Source organism: Balaenoptera physalus, assembly GCF_965194825.1.
Source record: "Balaenoptera physalus genome assembly, chromosome: 11".
NCBI lineage: Eukaryota > Metazoa > Chordata > Mammalia > Artiodactyla > Balaenopteridae > Balaenoptera > Balaenoptera physalus.
In genome coordinates, this window is record NC_138896.1 from 75,074,487 (window position 1) to 75,088,617 (window position 14,131).

The 14,131-nt window shown below is 39.0% G+C and overlaps 1 protein-coding gene across 8 annotated transcripts in view; it reads right to left on the minus strand.

Annotated features, from left to right (window-relative positions):
* Nucleotides 1–14,131, minus strand: part of SFMBT1 (Scm like with four mbt domains 1) — a 135,153-nt gene that overhangs the window by 93,752 nt on the left and 27,270 nt on the right. Inside the window, exon 1 of one of the 8 annotated variants that reach the window (XM_082414446.1) lies at nucleotides 5,677–5,760. The exons of the other annotated variants lie outside the window; for them this stretch is intronic. The gene's annotated coding sequence lies outside the window, so the exon portion shown is untranslated. Of the gene's footprint in view, nucleotides 1–5,676; nucleotides 5,761–14,131 lie in introns of those variants that run through there. 8 annotated transcript variants of the gene reach the window in all.

The following is a 14,131-nucleotide window of genomic DNA, read 5'->3' on the forward strand; positions in this document are numbered from 1 at the left end:
AGTATAGCTGATTTACAATGCTGTGTTAGTTTCAGGTGTACAGCAAAGTGAATCAGATATACATATACATATATCCACTCTTTTTTAGATTCTTTTCCCATATAGGCCATTACAGAGTACTGAGTAGAGTTCCCTGTGCTATACAGTAGGTCCTTATTAGTTATCTATTTTGTATATAGCAGTGTGTATATGTCAATCCCAATCTCCCAATTTATCCTTCCTCCCCCTCTTTCCCCCAGAAACTGTAAGTTTGTTTTCTACATCTGTGACTCTATTTCTGTTTTGAAAATAAGTTCATTTGTACCATTTTTTTTAGATTCCACATATAAGCGATATCATGTGATATTTCCAACTGGATATTTAATAGTATTAAGGAATTAACTGATTTTTACATGTGATAAACATGTACGGTTTAAAAAGTCATCATTTTAGAGATAAACACTGAATTATTTATGAAGTGATAAAATACTCAAGTTTTGCTGTATAACAATACAGTGAGGGAGGCAAAATTGTGTGTGTGTGAGAGAAAGAGTATAGATAAAATAAGCCAGCCACGTGTTGATAACTGCAGAAACCAAGTAGCAGGGCTTTCTGTTTCCATGTATGTTTGAATATTGTTATAATGAAAAGTAGACCATAAAAAAATTATAGTGATAAATCAGTCTTCTTAGAGGCTGCAACAAAGAAGCAGCAGCAGCATTAATTGCTGTAAACACAGAAATAAAGAGTGTGCATGGTAAATGACATCCTGATATTCATGGATGCTACTACTCTGAAAAAACCTGCTGCATTCTCAGCAGCGTGAGGCGACTCCCATGACTAATATCCCAAATTATATTTTGGACATCACGTCCAAAACACATTACATCCAAAATGCATTTTGTATTTTAGAGATCTTTCTGGAAAATCAATGATATTTAACAAGTATGTATTGACTAAAAGATCATCATTGTTATCTGAGTATTTCCAATTTCTGACCATTCTTTTCTTCAACAACCCATTCTTTCAACAGTGAATGTTGAAGTTAGAGCAGTAAGGGAAAAAAACAGTCTATCATTGAAAATCCATCTAGATATAATATGGAATTTCAACTCAAAAAGACGCAGTAACACCAATTATTAGATCACATTTGGTTACTGAAACCTAAACTCATGGTTCCTCCTATTTTCTGTTCTCACAGCATGAGACATTTTTCCCATTTTGCCCATAGTACACTAGGGCATTTCTTTTTTTTTTTCTTTTTAGTAGAATGAATTGCTTTTAATGACTTCAGTTTTATTCTGATTTTCATTTTTAATTATGGTAGATAATCAAGTGGCAGATTCCTCAGATTCTGAGACACAACTTCTTTATCATTCATGTATAAAAGGGAAATACTGGGTCTTGTCTTGAGCCCCTTTCAGCACCACCAGCATCCACCTGTATCATCTTGGGCACCCCACTTGACCCCAGCTAATACATCTAACTGCTAAGCTGAAGCAGTCCAACCCTGGTACCAAAATGGGTCAAAAGAGAGGGACAAAAGGGGTTGCAACTGTCTCAGTTTGAAGCCTCCTTCTTGACAACAGTGTACTCACAGTGCAAAAGTGTTCATCTTTTGCGGAGGCAAGGGACAAGTTAAGTCAGATGTGTTGTAACTTTTTTTTTTAAGATTTTTTTTTTTGATGTGGACCATTTTTTAAAGTCTTTATTGAATTTGTTACAATATTGCTTCTGTGTTATGTTTTTTGGGTTTTTGGCCACCAGGCATGTGGGATCTTAGCTCCCTGACCAGGGATCGAACCTACACCTCCTGCACTGAAAGGCAAAGTCTTAACCACTGGACTGCCAGGGAAGTCCCTGTAACTTTTAACAAAATTCAAAATTGGTACAGAGCAATAATTTTTTGCAGTGCGAACTCAGTTTGTGTTTCTGAAAAGTCAGGCTTTGTTTTTGTTTTGTTTTGTTTTTTAGATAATGGATTTTTTTTTAATTTACTTATTTTTGGCTGTGTTGGATCTTCGTTGCTGTGCGCAGGCTTTCTCTAGTTGCAGCGAGCAGGGGCTACTCTTCGTTGCGGTGCGCAGGCTTCTCATTGCGATGGCTTCTCTTGTTGCGCAGCACGGGCTCTAAGCACACAGGCTTCGGTAGTTGTGGGGCACGGGCTCTAGAGCACAGGCTCAGTAGTTGTGGCGCACGGGCATAGTTGCTCCGCGGCATGTGGGATCTTCCCGGACCAGGGCTCGAACCCGTGTGCCCAGCATTGGCAGGCGGATTCTTAACCACTGCGCCACCAGGGAAGCCCTTTGTTTTTGTTTTTAAATTCTTCGGAGTTGGGTTGAATTAATCACTTTTCTTATCAATTAGAAAAAATTTATTGAACACTACATAAATATGGGAAATATAAAACACATGTTTAATAAATATGGGAAATATAAAACACATGTTTAATATGGTCCCTATACACTGAAAGCATGTAATGCCAGCTGGGAAAACCTAACAGTGACCTAAGAGGGCAATGATGACTACCAAGTGCTCTGGACAGACCACACACAATGGGAGCAAAGCGAAGGAAGGCCTTGGTTTGAGCCAGGTCCAGAATGAGGATGTAACTGTGAAAAATGGAGAAAATGAAGATAATTCCAGGCAGAAGGACAAGAGCAAAGGTACAGAGTTGGAAAAGTGCAATGTGTACTTCAGACACAGCAACTAGACCAATTTGGTTTGGGTTGAGGGCTTCAACACAAGTGACAAGACAAGACTGGAAAGCTAGGTTGACGCTAACCTGGAGGCCTTATTTACCAAAGGTTTGGACTTCAACCTGAAGGAAATATGGGAACACTCGAACAGAGTTAAGTGCCATGAAAGTGAATGGTAGTGTACACATAGAAAGATGGGCAGTAATGTTCAGGATTGGAGTGGGGAGGAAGAGCCTGGAAGCTAGATTAGGGGATGCTTACTTTAGTAATTCTAAAAAGAAGACGAGAAACACCAGAAGATAGAGTGACAGGAAAGAAACACTTCATTTATGTAAGATGTCTGCAGTTTCCAAAAGACTTTTCCTTTAATGAGCTCATTTTACCCTCAGAACAGTTTGTAAAGTAGAACATCTGCCACATTTCGTAAGTAAGGAACTGCTGCTCAGGGCATTTCCTTGTATGACTATCTGTCAGTCCATGTTTCTTTTCACGATTACTCATCTCTTAACCACTAGACTGTAAGCTCCTTGAGGGTATGCAGGAACCATTGATTTCTGTTTGCCCTGGAATCTCAGCTGCATTGCAAAGAGCCCTGCTCAATACCTGATACCAGAAGATATTCATTAAATACATGATAGATGAGCAAGCAAACAACTGAAGAGCACATTTCCTCTTCCACTCTTGTGCCAATGACACTGAAATGTTTATTTTGCTTTGCTTTGTTTAATGTTTGTTCTGACAGTGGAAAAGCTTTGACAATTATACTACCTTTTTTTTGGCAGTTCCTAGACAAGAAGACCTCTTTTTTCCCCTAGGTAGGAGAGAAGAAAAATGCACAAAAGGGAATATCAGGTTCTCTGTCACCTTCACAGTAGTATCAGAAAGTCACGCTAAGTGATATATTACTAAGGATACAAAAAGGTTGACATTTGGTAGTTATTTTTTTCAAAAATGTTCTATTTTCTTGCAGAATAGAATGGATACTAAGATTAATAGCCATGCATACGAGCACTTACAGTGCCAAAGGTGAGAAACCCTGGCCTAGAACACTTGATGCCAAAAAGTGAGAAAATGCTCCAAAGAATGATGGACACAGGTCAAAAGACAAAGAAGCCAGCTTAACGGGGCTCCCATTGGCCACATCTAGGACAACTTACACATAAATAAAAATAACGAGTAACAAAACTATAGCTCACTGAATAAAACAGAAAACCATGAGTCCATACTGATATAAATTAATAAATCAATAAATTAAAAGTTTGACAAAGAATGGGATAGTTACATAGTTTCAAAGTACTTAGTCACAAAATACTAATTAATTACAAATGGAAAGAGGGTAATTTATCAGTGGAAAGCCTGGCACATACCACCATAAACAGCTGATCATCAGAAACAGGACAAATTGAAATCTGTGCCTCCTTTCAGGGTACATAAGACACAGCATCATTTCTGTGATGTTCCTGCCGAAGACCTATAACCCTAGTTTAATCCTGAGAAAACATCAGATAAACCCAAATTGAGGGTCATTCTAAAATATATCAGGCCTATAATCTCCAAACACATCAAGATCATGAAAATCAAAAGAAAGGCTGAAGACAACTTGACATCTAAATACGAAGCATGATTCTCAACTGGATCCCTTTGCTTTTACCAAGAAAAGGGGGCAGTGGGGAGGTGGGAGACTTTATTGGGGCAATTGGTCAAACTTGAATGGGGTCTGAGGTGTATTTGATGGTAATAATGTGTCAGTGTTAATTTCCGGATTTTGAGAGTTATATATTGTACTTACGTAGGAGAATGTCCTTACTGCAGAAGTAACACAGCAGGGTATTCTGGAGTGATGGAGCATCAGATGGACAACTTACTGCCAAGGACTCTGGGGTGGGAAAACATTTTCCCTATTGCACTTATAAGTTTTCCCTGTTTTTGGCTGTTTCAAAATTTTAAAAATATTTTTAAATGATTGGTTATCTCTCCAAAATGAAAGTAATAAATATAATCTTAATACATACACATGTATTCTTTCCAACAAGAGTGTTCTCTTCGTAGGACAAGTACTAAACTGAGTCTGGCATTTGATCACTAGGAAAGTAGTGCGAAACAGTGTTGTATAACAAAAAACGAAAGCCCAAAACAGGTTTTCCACATTGTAACCTTGACTTCAAACTCCAGTTCATCACAAATGAATTCATGGCCTTGGAAGATTTTTTACCCTTCTGGGTCAATACCCTAATCTGTAAAGCGGGAATACCAACTTTTTTACAGGGTGGCTCTGAGGATGAAATAAGCTGGTTTCTTTGAGAATGCCTTCCAGATTATAGATACTCAAGACTAATTCTCTCCCACTTCTAAACAATCTCTTTACAGCTTGCATCTAGTTAGTAAGTTTACATCTTAGTAAGCCTAAGAAGTAGGCTTCCTAATATCAAAAAACTTTTCAGGTTAAAGGGATACTAAGGATCCTTTACTCCAATACCCCTGCTTTATGGAGAAGGAAATGAGACCCTGGACTTACACAAGGCAAAGGCAAACCACTCCCATCACTGAGAAATCAGCACCGGCTGGGAGCTCCAAGCACTGTGACACGCTCTCAAACGCTTCATCTTCACAGAACTTGGAAGCAAGCATTATAATGATTTTACAGGTAAGAAGACCAAGGTTCAAGCAAGATTAAGAAACTTACTCAAAATTCAGGTCTCTATGACTCCAGCATTCATGAATTTCCCACTAAATGCTAACTCTATTATTTCCAAACATGATTAAGAAAGACACCACATATGTATGTTTAAAAGGGTTTTCTGTATACTATGCACTCAGGAAATTACTCCCTTACCCCCACAGTTCCCTGTTATCACTATAAAACAGAAATTATTTAACCCCCAAGTCTTCATCCATCAACATCCTCAGCAATTTACAATAATCTTGTCAACTCCCCCTATCACAGACTTGTTTACTAAAAATCAGCAACAGTGTCAAATTTCTTAAAATGTCTTCCTACCTTAAATAGTTTCTCTTATTCCTACTGTTTAGAGCAAGGTTCTTCACCTGGAGTGCTAGGATCCATGAAGAGAATTCAGGGGTGCATGAATGTGAATGAGAGAAAGCTGTTACATCTGTTTTAACTAATCTCAAATTGAAATTTAAGATTTCCTTCAAATATGAGTGTAGGCGACAACACAGCAATATTAACAGTAACTGTAACTTTGTCACCACAGAAAGAACACATATTTTCATATCACATTACAGATGATGCAGATATACACAAAGATTTCCTTTTTAATCCTATGTATTTTATTTATTTAAAACCAGCAATCTGAGAATGGTCTACAGGCCTCACTAGTTTACCAAAGGGATACATGCATATCAAAAAGCTTAAGAACCCTTGGTTTTGAACAACAAAGCTGTTAATCTGCTGAGAATTTGAGAGAATAAAGGGGAAAAAAGTTTGGCTTTTAAACACATGAACCACTTATTCATTCAACAAATATTTACTTGGTTCTTGTACTGTGCTGTACTGTGAAGCAGCTATAAAGATAAAACATTGCCCCTTTGCCTCAAACTAGTGGGAAAGGAGACAAAAGCAAGTAACAAGGTTAGAATGTTTTAAGGCCTAGAGGAAAAGGGCAAAAGAAACCTTTGAACTCAAAGAAGAGGTTCTGTTTTCTCACTAAACAAACAAGGCACAATTTGAATAAAGGGAGAAGAATCAGAAAGCTCTTCTAGCTCTCAATTGCTCCTACAGCCTGGAGTGCAGGGGGCTTCTGGCAGCCCCTCCCTAGCCCAGGGGAAGGCAAAGGGAGACAGCTATCAAGAGGGAACAGCGGGACTTCCCTGGTGGTCCAGTGGGTAAGATTCCATGCTCCCAATGCAGGGGGCTTGGGTTTGATCCCTGGTTGGTGAACTAGATCCCGCATGCATGCCGCAACTGAGAAGTCCGCATGCCGCAACTAAACATGCCGCAACGAAGATCCTGCGTGCCGCAGCTGAGAGCCAGCGCAGCCAAAATAATTTAAAAAAAAAAAAGAGAGAGAGAACAGTTGGGCAGTGACTGGACACGGCTGCCCAGCTAGGGCAAGTAGCTCATGAATCCTGATTTAACTCTCTGTAGAGCTGGTAGGCCCTTTCTATTCCACAGATGCTCTGGGAAAATTAAACAACAAGAAATTTTCTTAACTTTCTTTACATAATGTAGATGGGAAAACGTACAAGGGGGTAAAGTGGAGCCATGTTTCAAAATAAGATGACATTCACTTAATCTGTACAATCAAAATACAGTATGTCTGACTAATGATATTTTATTTATAACATAGTATTTACAGTAGCTGACTGAGAAAGTGGCAAATGAGTCTCTCTGTATATATAGAACTTAACTTATAAAACATTATGTTTAAATAAAGTAATTTGCTCAAAGTTTCCCCCACTGAATTTTAATTCCACAATATCTGTTATACCATATCAACAAAACGGCACCAGGTAAAAGATAAAACCATCCCAGGGAAATACCACCAACCTTATAAAAATCTGTTTTATATCTTTATCTTTAGAACTGTCTTCCAATATTTACCAATGCAATTAGAAACCCACATGTTTACAATGTTTTCTCAACCCTTCTCCAAACTGACCTCCACCTACTACTGAGCACCTCCTTCGTTCCTAGCACTACACTAGGGATGGAAGATCATGATACAAAGGTCAGTCTTGCCCTAAAGGATTTTAAAGTTAGGGACAGAGCCACTGGGGGAATTTCTGAAATGCAAGACATTAGAAACCCAGCTGCACAGAGAAGGAAAAGTTAACCGTGAGTCAAGACAGCTGCCAAAAAAAAAAAAAAAAAAAGCTGCATGTAAAAGTAAAGGAACTTCATCTTGAAGAAGAATGGACAGAACCTTGGAAAGGTAGAGAAAAGAGTAGAAGACATTCCTAGCAGGGCAAGCAGGATGCAAAAGGCAGCAAGGCAGGCATGAGACTGACATCAGCTGTGTGTATGGGTGGGGGGAGTGTGCTTGCACGTAAGGTGGAAGGACAGATCAGTCTGCTGGTGTATAGCATAAGGCCACACAGAGGGGTGTACACAGTAGAAAGTTACATATTACACAAAAGGCACCAAATAGGAAAGACTCCAGGAGTACTACGTTTTAAAGTTTATCTGTCAGCTGACATATACACAGTTAAAGGAAAATTAGGACTAGAGGCAGACCAGCAGAAAACAGCCCAGAGACGAAAGGCTGAGGGCTTGGGGCAGAGAAGCAGCCATCAGAATGGTGAGGAAACACTAAACCTAAGAGATATTTCAAAGTAGGAAATAACAGAAAAATCAGAGATGACTCCAAATTCTATCATGTGAAAGGCCAGAGTAGTGACACAGAACTGAGGTTTTGGGGTGGGGGACATGTCAAAGACTGGTGCATCCTTTATGACTGATACGGACTCCTGGGTTAAGAGTGGGCCATCCAGGGCTTCCCTGGTGGCGCAGTGGTTGACAATCTGCCTGCCAATGCAGGGCACACGGGTTCGAGCCCTGGTCTGGGAAGATCCCACGTGCCGCAGAGCAGCTGGGCCCGTGAGCCGCAATTACTGAGCCTGCGCGTCTGGAGCCTGTGCTCCGCAACAAGAGAGGCCGCCATAGTGAGAGGCCCACGCACCGCGATGAAGAGTGGCCCCTGCTTGCCACAACTAGAGAAAGCCCTCGCACAGAAACGAAGACCCAACACAGCCATAAATAAATAAATAAATACTTAAAAAAAAAAAAAAAAAAAAAAAGAGTGGGCGATCCAGGTGAAGTCCCAAAGGCAGGTGAAAATTAGGCTGCTAAGAGATGACAGTATAAGACAGGCTGGGCTGTAGATTATGAGTCAACTGGCAAGTGCAGGCAGCTACTTCTCAGAAAAACCCAAGAGGAAGAAAAGGAGGTAACAAAAAGGGGAAAGGAGGTAGCACTTTTTGTTGACCACTATCAAAGTCACTTCACATACATTAAATAGAGAAGAAATATAAATGCAGTAAGTCAAGAAAATGCCCTCTCGCAAAGAGTGCACCATCAACAAAGACAATTATGAAAGGAAGTTCAATGGATAATGAAGACTGAGAAAAGGGCACTGGACATGCCAATGCAAAGATCACCAGCAACGTCTGAGAGAGCTTTCCAGTTGTGTGGCAGGAGCAGAGGCTGCAACGTGGGTGGCTGAGAGGAGAAGGCGGGGATACAAAGTGAATGCAGTGAATAAGAAGCAACCATATATTTAGGTATAAAACGAACAAGCAGCAAATGGACAAGATTTAATGGCCCCTTAAAAAGGGCAGCAATGTCGAACAGTTCTCACAATCCTTTGTTCACCAAAGTAATTAGGAAAACACTGACCAAAAAATCCAAAAGTCAAAGGTTAGCGCCCATACTTCTCATTATTGAAGGTGCTAGAATTGAAAGAAAACGACAGACACATTTTAGTCTTTGCGAGCTCAATTCCATAACGAACAGAGTTCAGCTATAAATATAACAAATTAACATACACTGATTGGAACATATTCTGTCTTCTTTACAGTTGAAAGGTTTTGAGTGCTGAGAGACCAATAACAAAGACACAAAGAGCTTGTTAAGCTATAAAAAAAATTACAAATATTTCACACTACCTTTTTGAAATCCTAAACCATGTTTTTATAAATAAAACATCTGAAAGACCAATCACAATCATCTAGAAACTTGCTATAGGAATTGTAGTGCTATAGAATTTGATTTGCAAAAACTCTTACTGGTTCAATGGAAAATTTTTTCCATGTTTCCAGTGTTGAGCCTTAAACAGAGATAGTCCCAGCCAATCATAAAACTTGCTAAGTTACAACTTATGCATTAGTTTGTACTCAAAATAATAAAAGTACTCATTCTTCAATCTTTTATCTGAAGAATAAACTCTTCTACAAAGGGGACCGTAAGTAACAGATAAATTTAGAATGGGCAGAATATGTCATCATGAATACAACTCTTAGTGGTATATATGGATGAGTTCAAAGCTGACCAGACGCAGTGTTCTACTAAAATCCACTGTTTAGAATTTCATAATACTGAAAGCAATGCGAGAACTATGCCACCAGATAAAAAAATTCTGGACAAGTTCCTTATAGATTCTTAAATTCGTTCAAAATGTAACATTATTATACTTACAGAGTCATTAACTCAAGATGCAAACCTCACTTGTTACAAAGCATGTAACACCATCTTACCTTACAGAAAAAAAGAGCAGTTTTCTCCCTCAAGGACATACTAATGATTTTCAACAAAATGATGGAAAATAAAACATTGCATTTATGAGCATTTCCCTGTGCCTTTTATCAGAAACATTCCTACAAGTTACTATTGCAAAACGAAGTACATTTTGTTTTAGAATATAATCATGACCTCTAAAAATCTTCTCCTGTTAAGAATTTTTACTTGTAACTTGAAATAGCAGAAAAATCTAGAATTGACAAGAAAAAAAAAAGGTAACTCCTAAGAATTAAGAGTGATTTAAAATTGCATCAGGGGGACTTCTCTGATGCTGCAGTGCTTAAGAATCTGCCTGCCAATGCAGGGGACACGGGTTTGAGCCCTGGTCCGGGAAAATCCCACGTGCTATGGAGCAATTAAGCCCGTGCGCCACGACTACTGAGTCTGTGCTCTGGAGCCTGTGAGCCACAACTACTGAGCCTGCATGCCGCAACTACAGAAGCCTGCGCGCCTAGAGCCCGTGCTTCGCAACAAGAGAAGCCACTGCAGTGAGAAGCCCGCGTACCGCACCGAAGAGTAGCTCCCACTCGCTGCAACTAGAGAAAGCCCGCGTGAAGCAATGAAGACCCAACACAGCCAAAAATAAAATTAAAAAAAATAATTTTTTTTAATTTACAAAATAAAATTGCATCGGGACTTCCCTGGTGGTCCAGTGGTTAAGACTATGTGCTTCCACTGCAGGGGGCATGGGTTCAATCCCTGGTCAGGGAGCTAGGATCCCACATGCCACACGTGCAGAAAAAAATAAAATAAAATAAAAAATAAAATTGCATCAATTTTGTTACATTCTACGAAATGATTACAACTGCATATATTACTGTTAGCTCTTGTTTTTTCTTTTGCCAAAATGCTCTCACACTTTCATTACTATTAGATAATAATCAGTTAATTGATAGTTTCAATTACTTTAAGAAAGAACATGGCTTATTTACGCAGCATCGTTTTCTTTAAAAACAGTCTTGAGATCAGGGAGGAAGACAGCTGACTCGTTGTGCCAGGCATTGTGCGATATAATACCTCATCCATTCCACCACCCTTTGAAATAGTCCCATTCCAAACAACAAGGTCCTAATGCATAGCACAAGGAACTATACTGAATATCCTGTGATAAACCATAATGGAAAAGAATATAAAAAAAGAATGTATATATGTGTACGACTGAGTCACTTTGCTGTATAGCAGAGACTGGCACAACACTGTAAATCAACTATACTTCAATAAAAAAATAAAATAAAAAATTTAATACATGGTAAAAAATAATTAAAAAGTAAAAAAAGAAAAAAAGAAATAGTCCCATTCTAAAGGCCAGGAAATAAGGTTTATTTTATTTTTGGCGGCACTGGGTCTTCATTGCTGCACACGGGCTTTCTTCTAGTTGCGGCGAGCAGGGGCTACTCTTCATTGCGGTGCATGGGCTTCTCACTGCGGTGGCTTCTCGTTGCAGAGCACTGGGTCTAGGCGTGAGGGCTTCAGTAGTTGTGGCACACGGGCTTCAGTAGTTGTGGCTCCTGGGCTCTAGAGTACAGGCTTGGTAGTTGTGGCGCATGGGCTTAGTTGCTCCGCGGCATGTGGGATCTTCCCAGACTAGGGCTCGAACCCGTGTCCCCTGCACTGGCAGGCGGATTCTTAACCACTGTGCCACCAGGGAAGCCCCTATCAGTCTTTCATTTCTTTTTATTACTAGATAATATTCTACTGTATGGGTATATCACATTTGACTCACCCATTCATCAGTTGATGGACATTTTAGTTGTTTCCACTTCTTGGCTGTTATACATAATGCTGCTGTGAGCTTTCATGTACAAGTTTTTGTGTATAATATTTTCATTTCCCTTGGGTATATACCTAGGAGTGGAATTGCTGGGTCATGTGGTAACTCTATGTTTACCTTTTTGAGAAACCGCCAAACTGTTTTCCAAAGTTGTTGTACCATTTTACATTCCCACCAGCAATGTGTGGTGGTTCCAGTTTCTCCACGTCCTTGCCAACACTTGCTAGTCTCTCTCTCTCTCTCCTGATTATAGCCATTTTTGTGGCTTTAATTGGGGAAGTAGAAATTAAAATACAGTGAGATGCCATTATGTACTCATATGCAAATGTTGATATTTTAAAATCCAAATGTAGGGAGTGAGTAGGTGGAGGTCTATTATTTTTTGTATGACTCAAATATGGTTTTGGCTTTTTTTTTAATGATTTTGTTGAGGTGACGTTGCTTTATGCTCTCATTTTGAGGTTCCTCTAGCTTCATAATTTCTCTCTGCTGTATTGAAGTTTATGCTAGCTGTGTCTTTCTTTATTCATTCACTCCATCAACACTCATTGAGGGGGCCTGTCTGTTTCTAAGGAACCAGTCCCGAGAGTGCCTAGGACACCTGATTTTGTGATGAGAATAAAGAATACGATAAAATAGCCGAACAATTAGAAGGTAGACTAGCTATGTTGTTGTTCCTCAGAGCTTTTTACAGAGGAATACCTGTTACCAGTGACAGCTCTCAGATGTATTTTTTATTTATTGTTAGCTGATTCACTGGGTGGTGTTTCTGAAAACACTCTAAGAAGTGACTTGTTTTCTTTCCTGAATTGGGGCTTTAGAATATGCAGGAAAATATACAATGGAATATTACTCAGCCATAAAAAGAAATGAAATGGAGGTATTTGTAATGAGGTGGATGGAGTTAGAGTCTGTCATACAGAGTGAAGTAAGTCAGAAAGAGAAAAACAAATACAGTATGCTAACACATATATACGGAATCTAAGGGGAAAAAAAAAAAAAAAAAAAAAAAGGCCATGAAGAACCTAGTGGCAAGACGGGAATAAAGACACAGACCTACTAGAGAATGGACTTGAGGATATGGGGAGGGGGTGGGGTGAGATGTGACAGGGTAAGAGAGTGTCATGGACATATATACACTACCAAATGTAAAATAGATAACTAGTGGGAAGCAGCCGCATAGCACAGGGAGATCAGCTCGGTGCTTTGTGACCATCTAGAGGGATGGGATGGGGAGGGTGGGAGGGAGGGAGATGCAAGAGGGAAGAGAAATGGGAACATATTGTATATGTATAACTCATTCACTTTGTTATAAAGCAGAAGCTAACACACCATTGTAAGGCAATTATACTTCAATAAAGATGTTAAAAAAAAAAAAAAAAAAAAAAAGAATATGCAGGAAAATGTCTAAGAGGAAATGATGAAAATGAGGAAATCTATTTTGGTAAAGCTTATGTGTAAAGATTTTGTTTTGAATGGAACTTAGTATGGGGAAGACAGAACTTAGGTTTTGGATTTGGCTGTCATTTACTAGTTGTGTAGCTTTGGGAAAGTTAAATGATTTCTCTTTATGCTAAGTTATACTAAGTTAAGCCAATCACAAAAGATCACATATTATATATCATTTATACAAAATGTCTAGAATACGCAGATCTAGAGAGAGAGAAAGTAGATTACCGGTTGCCTTAGGCTGAGGAAGCAAGGAAGTAGGGATAAAGAGTAACTGCTAACAGGCACAAAGTTTCTTTTTGGAATAATGAAAATCTTCTAAAATTAGATTATGGGGACTTCCCTGGTGGCGCAGTGGTTAAGACTCCACGCTCCCAATGCAGGGGGCCCAGGTTCGCTCCCTGGTCAGGGAAATAGATCCCACATATTGCGACTAAGAGTTCGCATGCTGCAACTAAGAGTTCAAATGCCACAACTAAAATATCCCACATGCCTCAACTAAAAAGATCCCGCATGCCGCAATTAAAGACCCCACATGCCGCAACTAAGACCCAACGTGGCCAAGTAAATAAATAAATAAAATTTTTAAAAAAACTAATAAAAATAAAATTTGATCATAAAGATGGTTTCCACAACTCTGGAAATATACTAAAAATCACTGAATTGTTTACTTTGAATAAGTGGTAAACTTCATGGTAAGTAAATCAAATCTCAATAAAGCTATTTTTAAAATAAAAGAAAAAGGGGCTTCCCTGGTGGCGCAGTGGTTAAGAATCTAGCCCCGCTCACAGCAACTAGAGAAAGCCCACGTGCAGCAATGAAGACCCAATGCAGCCAAAAAATAATTAATTAATTAATTTAAAAAAGAAGAGAGGCATCAAACTATTAAAAATAAATAAAATAAGAGAAAAAGTAAAGCCTACAATTGTTTGTTTTTCAATATTCTGCATCAAATGGCAATGTATGCAGTGGGGG